The 10,167-nt window shown below is 39.4% G+C and overlaps 1 long non-coding RNA gene across 2 annotated transcripts; it reads right to left on the bottom strand.

Annotated features, from left to right (window-relative positions):
• Positions 1 to 2,327: 2,327 nt before the first annotated feature.
• On the bottom strand, positions 2,328 to 3,781 carry LOC146072335 (uncharacterized). Of its 2 annotated transcripts, none has more exons than XR_014473066.1 (6): positions 3,650 to 3,781; positions 3,499 to 3,555; positions 3,306 to 3,386; positions 3,077 to 3,199; positions 2,733 to 2,981; positions 2,328 to 2,483 (listed from the first exon to the last, which is right to left on the bottom strand). It is a non-coding gene; the product is annotated as an uncharacterized LOC146072335 (long non-coding RNA). The 2 variants fall into 2 exon arrangements; XR_014473067.1 differs by having other exon boundaries at positions 2,733 to 2,822.
• Between the last annotated feature and the right edge of the window lie 6,386 nt (positions 3,782 to 10,167).

Below are 10,167 nucleotides of genomic sequence, written 5' to 3'. Positions count from 1 at the left end.
CTTCAGCCCAGAGACTCTATACTTTAACACAGATTTAGCTCAGTCCTCCAAGATGGAACTCTCCGAACAAGATCAAGCTCTTCTTGACCAATATATCAAAAATTTTCGGGCTGCCAGAAAACAGGCTGGTTCAAAGTCGTCACCGAAGACTCAGTCCATAGATATGGAACTAAATTATATGGCTCTGTCTCCTTCCAAAGATTCCTTCGAGTTTTCTGCTGAATATCCCACATCTTCAAGGTCTGTACCCATGAGCTTAAGAGTTGGCTGTGTTTCTCTGTCTCATCCTCAAGTGGAACCTTCTACGGTACCTTGCCCCAACAAGTCTTCAGAAACCTCCAGTCAGAGCAAGGCAGTCTTAACTCTAGACATGGATTCTGATTCAGAGTATGATGAGGATTATGACTCTACCCCTTTCCTTGAAAATCCTGTTTCACCTTGCCCTGTCTTACCTCTGAGAAAAATTCAGTTAGATGCTAAAGATGGCTATCCGAAAGCCCCTGGATATCGAACAAGATTTAATTTGAGTCTTAGTGGTGCCTTAGCCTCAAGGGCCCGATCTTCTCGTCTATCAGTTCCAGTCCAAAATACTTCAGTTATCCCTGATGAATTTAATTCTACGTCTTTCTCCAGTGGTCCTCTTCGTCCAAGTCAAGTGTTCCTTCCGGACGGAAGTCATCCTCATTATCGTGTCCAATGGAACGGGAATTCCGTTTACGTCGACGATGGATGGTCCACCTGTTCTGATGATGAGGCAGAATTGTGACTTTTCTTCAAAGTTCCTGAAGTGTCCGGTGGCCACCCGTAATGGGGGGGTACTGTCACAATCCTGCCAGAACTCAGTGTGTTTGTCCTCTCTTACCTGCCTGTCAGTCTTGTTTCTCAGCCTGCTGCAGCAAGATCTGAGTATTTGCTTGTAACGAGCACCTGGGTGATTCTGATTCAGCCATTAACTCTGTGGTTACCACTTGAAAGATACAAGTTCCCTGTTGGCCTCATCCAGAGACTGTTCCAGGTGTGGCCATTCCCAATCACCCGGATGGCCAATCAGTGCTGCTCTGAGGGGTTATCCTCCCAGCCCTGCATAGACACTTTGCTTTTGCATTGTTGTCAATAACTTGGGAGGAAGCTTCAGCTTGTGTTCCTGCTTTAGCTCTGTGGTATTCCAGTTACCCAGCATTTGTATCCTGCTTCCAAGACCCTGCACCAGCATTTCTACACCTGTGTGTCTCCAAGTACCTGCTCCAGCATTCCTACACCTGTGTGCTTCCAAGACCCTGCACCAGTGTTCCTACACCTGTGTGCCTTCAAGACCCTGCACCAGTGTTCACCTGTTCCTGCATTACAAGTACCTGCACCAGTGTTACCCTGTACCTGTATCCAGTACCTGCTTCCTGTCCCAGCACCTGTGTTCCCGAGTTACCTGCACCTGTGCTTCCGAGTTACCTGCACCTGTGTTCATCTGCACCTGTGTTCATCCGTTCCTGCATTTCGAGTTACCTGCACCTGTGCTTCCGAGTTACCTGCACCTGTGCTTCCGAGTTACCTGCACCTGTGCTTCCGAGTTACCTGCACCTGTGCTTCCGAGTTACCTGCACCTGTGCTTCCGAGTTACCTGCACCTGTTCTTCCGAGTTATCTGCACCTGTGACCACTTGCAGCCGCACGCTCCAGCATCTGCACCTGTGTCCACCTGTCTCTGCGTGCCTCAGTACCTGCACCCGCAACCACCTTCACCACTGCCTACAGTGCTTCCGGCACCTGCTCTCCAGTGGTCCAACTCCGTGCTTCCGGCACCTGCTCTCCAGTGGTCCAACTCCGTGCTTCCGGCACCTGCACTCCAGTGACCCTACTCTGTGCTTTCCAGCTCCTGTGCTCCCGTGCCTCTACTACGTGCCTCCAAGTAACTTATCAGTTCCCAGTTTTCCAAAGACTTTTACAGACTTTCAAATGTCCCCTGTACCAGTTCATTATATGCAATAAACATTACACATTTGTATCCACTTGCCTCCGTCCTGTTTCCATTGGGTTGTCAGCTAGCCACCAAGGTCACTCCCGGGTCCCAAATCCCCAGTCGTGACAGTTTTCTGCTGAAATAAAACTGGTTGCGGCCAGTTGTACCACAAAGACTGGACTGGTGTGATTACTCAGCTGCTGTTGGCTGCCTTCTACCCCAGGAAAAGGCATCCAAATTCCCCTACAGTGTTACAATATATATATATATATATATACAACCCAATAGTGTTATTAAGGCGCCCTTCAGTGATTAGACAATATAATATGTTATGTCTTTCCAATCAATGTAAAAAAATTATTATCATCCAAGACTTCTCATTAAGTATAAAACATTTATTTATAAAACACATAAAATGCAAGTGCTCTTGGAAAAGGAGTATTCTCTTTGAATCAGGATCATACCAAGTACCCGACGCGTTTCGTCTCTTTATGAGACTTCATCAGGGGATTGATACTTATAGTATGAATCTATAAAAATAGAGCATGATTGTAAATACATAAAATAGGAAAGACATTAGTAATAATTTACAATCTTTTTTTGATTAAACAACAATGGAAAAGACAGAGATGGCGAACAGAAGGGAATCAGAACAAGAGGATGAGAGAAGAAGAAATGACTAGGAGTCTGTTGGCATTGACAATTATTAAATCATTGAGATTTTCAATAAGAACTTTGTCAGGAATGCAAATTATGAATAAATAAATACTTTGGCATACCTTAATTGAATTAAAGTTGTTTTTAGCTTGTAGAATAGTAGGGATAATTTTTATTCACACTGTATTTTCAAAGTGTACTGAAAGTAGTTACTGCAAATAAAGTGCATTAATTACTATATCGCATATATATTGTTAATTTATAAGCTATTCTGTGATCAATTAATTATTTAGAGGATAAGAGTACCTGTTTTTTGATCCTTAATTAAAGAACTTTTTCTTATTTTCTTTCTTTTTAAAATAGAACTGGACCTAGAGATTATATATGTATACAGGTATATAAGTAAAGGTGGACAGTTTAGCTTTTTAAATGTGACCGTAAAGATTATACCATTAGTTATACATACCAATTATGAAAAAAGTGGTCCCATACACTACTGGATATTCATGGGGACATGATGCTCAAAGGCCAGTGAATGAAAATTAGGTAGACAAGGATGGCCAATAAAGGCAGAATCTTCAATTTAAACCTAAAGGTAGATACTTTAATCAATTTCCCACTTAATTGTCAGTCAATTAACCAAGATGTAAATTAGTCGATCAATTAAGATGTACGATGTTATGGTGGGTACATACCTTCAATGTGTGATCCCTTAGTTTACTCCCAGGTTTCAATTGGGGAAGTAAATAAGCTGGTATATGGTTTTAATTTTCGGCCTATAGTTAAACATGTATATTAATTATCAATTAGTGTCAATTGGAAAAAATACATCAATTGGTATAATTATTTTTTATAAAAAAATATAAATATATGGCAATGAGTACATACCTCCAAAAAGGTGATAAATAATCACTTCCTAATTTTTGGGGTGGAGAAAGAATTCCCCTAATCAAAATATAATAATAATAGTAAATTATATAATTAAGGCAAGTAAATTAAATTCCTATTAATGGGAGAGTGGATCCCAAAGTCCTCTTACCTTAGTGTAGCCTGAGCCTGTGTACTCTCCAACATCCAAAGAGCAAGTGATGTATGTGAGCTCAAGTGTGGGTATATATAGGGAAATGTTCATGACATCACTTCCTGTGGTGTGTTTCTAATTTAGTTTATATAGATTTTATACTGTGTGAAAAGAATAACAGTGTGTAAAAAATTTTTTTTTATTAATTAACACCTTTTTTATTTTTAAGGTTTTTTATTATTTTTTATTTGATATATTTATTTATTTTATTTATTTATTTTATTTATTTATTTATTTTAAATTATAATTTTTTTTTTTTTATTTTTTTTTTTTTTATATATTATAATGTGAAGGAGGATTCTAGTAATCCATCAATTAGTGATGTAGTTAATTCTAGTGGATAAGAGCCTTTTAAGTGAACATTGGTGCAAAAAAACTTTTTAAATAGTTAAAATAAGAGCTAATTGCTTGGTTTGCATTCCACCTGTCCGCTGGTGGAACACACGGCCATTTTCCCGGAAGTTCCTATAGTTTTATATATATGGAAGTTCTAATTTATAAAGGTCCCTGTAAACGAAGTGTGAATTCAATAAATCGTAATGTGGTCAATATCCACAATAGACAATAACTTTTCAGGTCCAATGTGGCTGCTTAAGACTCCCAATGAGGGATTTTCTTAAGTGGTTATACGGCCTGCGTTCTGCCTGTCCGTCGTTGGAACGCACGGCCATTTTTAGGGATGGTCTTAAATCAAAAAGCAGGCTTGCGTTCCACCCGGCTGCTGGTGGAATGCACGGCCATCTTAGAGGCCGGATACGATGATCCCCGATAATCAAGTATAATACGGGATCCCCTCCCTCATAGGGAGAGAGTGGTGGGTAGTGTGCGGTCCTCCTGAATACCGATTGGACCGCACGGCCATCTTTTTGCTGTAGATGGCTGATATATTACTAAAATCCCGTGGACCGCACCGCCATATTGGGGGGTTAATACAATTAAAATGTGTTCCTCCTGTCTTCATGTGGAACGCATCATACTAAATAATTAATTGGTGAATTTACATATTTAGGGAAATCTAAATGTTTAAGGAAATAAGTAGAATTATAGAATGTATTACAAGTATAAAGGTCAGTCAATTGATTTATTCTTACAGGGATGAGGTATAACCAAAGGAATAACCCTACATAATTTCATTTGCAATATACAAATAAATATAACATAATAATTCATTAAATCTAATATTAGGAATGGTATCATAATCATGAACATAATAAAAAAAAAAACAAACAAAAAAAAAAAAAAAGGCATTTAATAGGGACATTGATTTATATTAGGAATGGTATCATAATCATGAACATAATAAACAAAGGCATTTAATATGGACATTGATTAATTATATGTTGGTTACATGTTAATTGCGTTAATTATATATTGGGGAATTAATTTTATAGACTTGTCCATCTGTATAATATATAGTATCAATTGTCATTCGACTATATCTTAATCCCTTAGGGTATCGATCCTTATTTAACAGTCTCCTAGTCATTTGATCCATCACAATTAAGTACGACAATTACAATATATGTTACTTTCAACAGTTTACGCATACTGCCCAGTGCAATTCTTAAAGGTCGCCCTCCATGTTGTCGTATCTAAAGTTGTTAAGCAAATTAACACATTAGAATAATTAAACATCATAAACATCCTAAAAATGTTTTTTTTTTTTTTTTTTTATGACTGTACTTTTACTTCCAAATAGCAGGCGATATAGGAGAAGATGGATATTTCCACATAAAAAACCTTTATAGATTACATCCTATTTTCAAACCTCAAGTTATCAGGTGAATATAAAACGAATGCTTCGCCATATAGTTGGTCAGATTTCACATAATATGCATTCATATATCCACAAGTCAATTTTAGCATAAAGGGAATACCAATTCAACATGACTATTGTTGATCAAATACATCACAATTAGATGTATATCGTAGATAATGTAAATTTACAAACAGAATACATTTTATCTGTGCATAAAGAACAATGATAATATTGAACATTTACATATATTTGACAATAATTATTTGTAATTTTAGCCCGGCTGCAACATGTCATATCGTGGTCCTTTTTACAAGAAGGGTGTAATTTCTATGGCTTCATTTAAGCCTCTTGGGGCTAGGGTGTCAAGAGAAAATATCCAAAATGATTCCCTCTTTGTTAATTGTTTTTCTCTATCACCCCCTCTTGGGTCCACTTTGATGTGTTCTAAAACTGAAAATTTGAAAGTACCAATATCGGAGTTATGTTTATGTTCAAAGTGCCTTGGTAGGCTGTGTGTCTGAACTTTCCTTTTAATATTTCGCAGATGTTCTTGTATTCTAATTTTTAGGTTTCTTTTAGTCTTGCCAACATAAGACATATTGCAGCCACACTTCACAATATAAACCACAAATGTGGAATTACAAGTAAGTACCCCATCTAGTTTTAACTCCCTTCTTAAGTTTTCAGGTATGGTAGGGCCCTGTTTTTCTACATGTTTGCAACAAATGCATTTATTGCAGGGGTACAGCCCTTTTCTATTAAACAGGCCATTAGATTGTTTAGTATTAGGGGTTTTTATTTGTTTTAATTGGCTGGGAGCCAAGATACTTTTCAAATTTTTTGCCCTTCTAAACACCAGATCTGGCTTATTTGGGAGGTGGGGGCCAAGAATGGCATCCATTTTTAAAATGTGCCAATGTCTTTCTAGACATCTTTTAATGTATCCATTCTCCTGGCTATATTGCGTTATGAAAGGTCTCATTTTTTTAGGAGTTCTTTTATCCTTTATTGCTAAAATGTCCTGTCGATTGAGTAGGGCCGCTTTTTTCTGATCCCTTATTAAATTATCACTTTTGTAGCCTTTTTCTATGAAATTATTCAATAGGGTCTCAGATTGTTCCCAATACATGGGTAAAGAACTGCAGTTTTTACGGATCCTAACGAATTGCGCATAGGGAACATTACTTTTCCATCTATTTAGATGGCAGCTATTGGCCGGAATATAGCTGTTAGCATCTGTTTTTTTGAAAAAAGTTTTAGTATTAATTTTCTTATCGGAATTAACTGTTAGAACAATATCCAGAAAGTCAATTTCTATTTCGTCATCCTTGTAAGTAAATTTAAGATTGTAATTATTAATTTGCAAGTTCTGGATAAATAGATCTAAACTTGTTTTATCACCGTCCCATATGACAATGAGGTCGTCAATGTACCTTCTATAAAACTTAATTTCATCAAATTTATAGTGATTTTCATTATATAGTACTTCACGTTCCCAGTTGTCCATGAAAATATTGGCATAGGACGGGGCAAATTTCGTGCCCATTGCAGTCCCCTGCCTTTGGACGTAATGAGCGTTATTAAATTCAAAGTGGTTATGGTCCAGTACAAATGAAATACTCTCTAATAGAAACAGTTTTTCTTTTTCTGTTATATTCCCATCTTCAGATAGTATATTATTTACTGCTTCCAGTCCTTTTAGATGAGGTATACAAGTATAAAGGGCTTGAACGTCAATTGTGGCCCATCTGTAAGTGGGTTCCCAATTGAAATTCTCCAGTTCTCTCAATACTTGTGTTGAGTCTTTCAGATAAGACTTTTGGGCCTTTACATAAGGCTGGAGCCTTAAATCAAGGTAGTGTGATAGGTTGGCCGTCAAAGATTCAACACCTGCCACAATCGGGCGGCCGGGGGGGTGTGTCCTATCTTTATGTATTTTTGGTATATGGTATAGGATAGGAGTTCTTGGATTTTTTACGTAAAGATACTCAAATTCTTTTTTGCAAACTAGACCATCTTTATGTGCTTTATATAATAGAACGTATAGTTCTTCCTTATAAATTTCAATAGGATTAGAATCAAGTTTCTCATAAGTGGTTGGATCGTGAATTAGCTTATTAGCTTCTGAAATATAGTCAGTACGGTTTTGAATTACCACAGCTCCCCCTTTATCCGCGATCTTAATGATTATTTCCTCATCGTTTTTTAAATCTTTGACCGCTTTCTGTTCTTGAGGAGTGAGGTTACTGAACTTTTTATCTTTAGTGTTAAGTTTTTTTAAATCCTCCTTAACTAATTCATAAAACATCTCCATATGGTGTCCTTTTGATTCTATAGGGAAATATTTAGATGGCAAAGCCACGATAGGTTTAGAAGTGGTTGATTCGTTAAATGGATTTTTTAGGAAATGTCTCTCCAAAGTTAACCTTCTGATATATTTGTTTAAGTCTACAAATAACTCAAACTTGTCAGAATGTTGGTCCGGTGCAAATTTAAGGCCCTTGCTCAATACCTGGATCTGGGATTGAGAAAGGGTCTTCTTTGAAAGGTTGACGATTCCTGTGTCGAGGGTTCTCCCTGAAAGTGGGTTACCCTTTTCTTTTTTGGGGAGTTTTCTGCCACCCCTCTTTCCCCTTCTCCTAATGTTCTTTTGATACTCATAGGGGATTCTAACCTCTGGTATAGGGTTTCTTTCCCTTGTGTGTGTGCTTCCGAGTTACCTGCACCTGTTCTTCCGAGTTATCTGCACCTGTGACCACTTGCAGCCGCACGCTCCAGCATCTGCACCTGTGTCCACCTGTCTCTGCGTGCCTCAGTACCTGCACCCGCAACCACCTTCACCACTGCCTACAGTGCTTCCGGCACCTGCTCTCCAGTGGTCCAACTCCGTGCTTCCGGCACCTGCTCTCCAGTGGTCCAACTCCGTGCTTCCGGCACCTGCACTCCAGTGACCCTACTCTGTGCTTTCCAGCTCCTGTGCTCCCGTGCCTCTACTACGTGCCTCCAAGTAACTTATCAGTTCCCAGTTTTCCAAAGACTTTTACAGACTTTCAAATGTCCCCTGTACCAGTTCATTATATGCAATAAACATTACACATTTGTATCCACTTGCCTCCGTCCTGTTTCCATTGGGTTGTCAGCTAGCCACCAAGGTCACTCCCGGGTCCCAAATCCCCAGTCGTGACAGTTTTCTGCTGAAATAAAACTGGTTGCGGCCAGTTGTACCACAAAGACTGGACTGGTGTGATTACTCAGCTGCTGTTGGCTGCCTTCTACCCCAGGAAAAGGCATCCAAATTCCCCTACAGTGTTACAATATATATATATATATATATATATATATATATATATATATATATATCTGTATCTATGTAGATATTTATATATATGTATATATAGATATAGATTGATATATATGACACACACATACATACATACATGCATACATGCATACATACCACATGAAAAGCCTGTTTTTGTCCCTCTACCCTTTACTCTGTAGGAGACCTCAGTCATAGTGCTCCCTCTGAATCCCAACCCACCCATGACTAAGCTGCTGCTGCTGTTGTCCTTGGACATGAGAAGCATGTAATGAGCTCCACCAATCACAACTCATCAAAAACCTCTCAGTCTCTGTTCTCTGATGCAACGTGGCATGGGACTTAGTCAACTCTCAGGAATGCACAGTACACTTGTGCAATCACGGATGGCTTGCCTGCTGATGTTCTGCTCCTTTAATCATTGTCATATTGACAGTTAGGTGAAGCTGCAGCACTAACCCACTCCCATGCACAAAAACATTATTAAGTCAAAATCAACCAACAATTATGTAGTACAAATTACATGCCACCCACAGGGGGTGCCTAGCTAGAGGAGGTCCCAGGGGCAATGACCACTTGTGACTCCATTATAAGCCAGGCCTGTCCATACTCCATTTATGCCATACTTAATCTAGTTTAGAAATATAAATCAACTATAAACTCTAATCACCTATATGAGGCTACAGATTGTACGCTTGCAGCAGGGGCCTGTAACCCTAAGGTGACCAAGTCATCCCTTTAATCCAGGATACAGATTAACGACACAGGTTCTGTGGCAGTAAAAATCGAACTGAAAGCCATCCCCAGAACCTGTGTCATTAAGATGTGTCCCGGATGAAAGGGATGACTTGGTCACTCTATCTAACCCCTAAGTGTGTCTGTTGTTACCCACTTTTTTTTATTACTTTATACTATTGTAAAACACTATAGCTATAGATTCAGCAGTGCTACATAACAAATAGTAGGCCCAAAAATTATTAATGATGCATTATGTATACCCACCACTTTCTGCCACCTGCACCACCTCACAGGCCTCCTCCTCCGACACCACTTCCTCCGCCAACTCCTCCTCTGCCACCTCCTCCTCCGCCAACACCACTTCCTCCGCCACCTCCTCCTCCGCCAACACCACTTCCTCCGCCACCTCCTCCTCTGCCACCTCCTCCTCCGCCACCTCCTCCGCCAACACCACTTCCTCCGCCACCTCCTCCTCCGCCAACACCACTTCCTCCGCCACCTCCTCCTCCGCCACCTCCTCCCGGGCCTGCTCCTCCCGGCCCTGCTCCTCCGCGGCCTCCTTCCGGGCCTGTCTCGCTCGTTCACGTGCTGGAAAAAAAAAATACAGAGTGTCAATTATGGCGCATTATTTTTTGAATCAGCATTCACCAAAAACAATGA

This window comes from Crinia signifera, chromosome 4 (assembly GCF_055691185.1).
Source record: "Crinia signifera chromosome 4, ASM5569118v1, whole genome shotgun sequence".
In the NCBI taxonomy this organism is placed as follows: Eukaryota; Metazoa; Chordata; class Amphibia; order Anura; family Myobatrachidae; genus Crinia; species Crinia signifera.
Note: the sequence above shows the minus strand (reverse complement) of the source record. Positions and strands in the feature narration are given on the sequence as shown.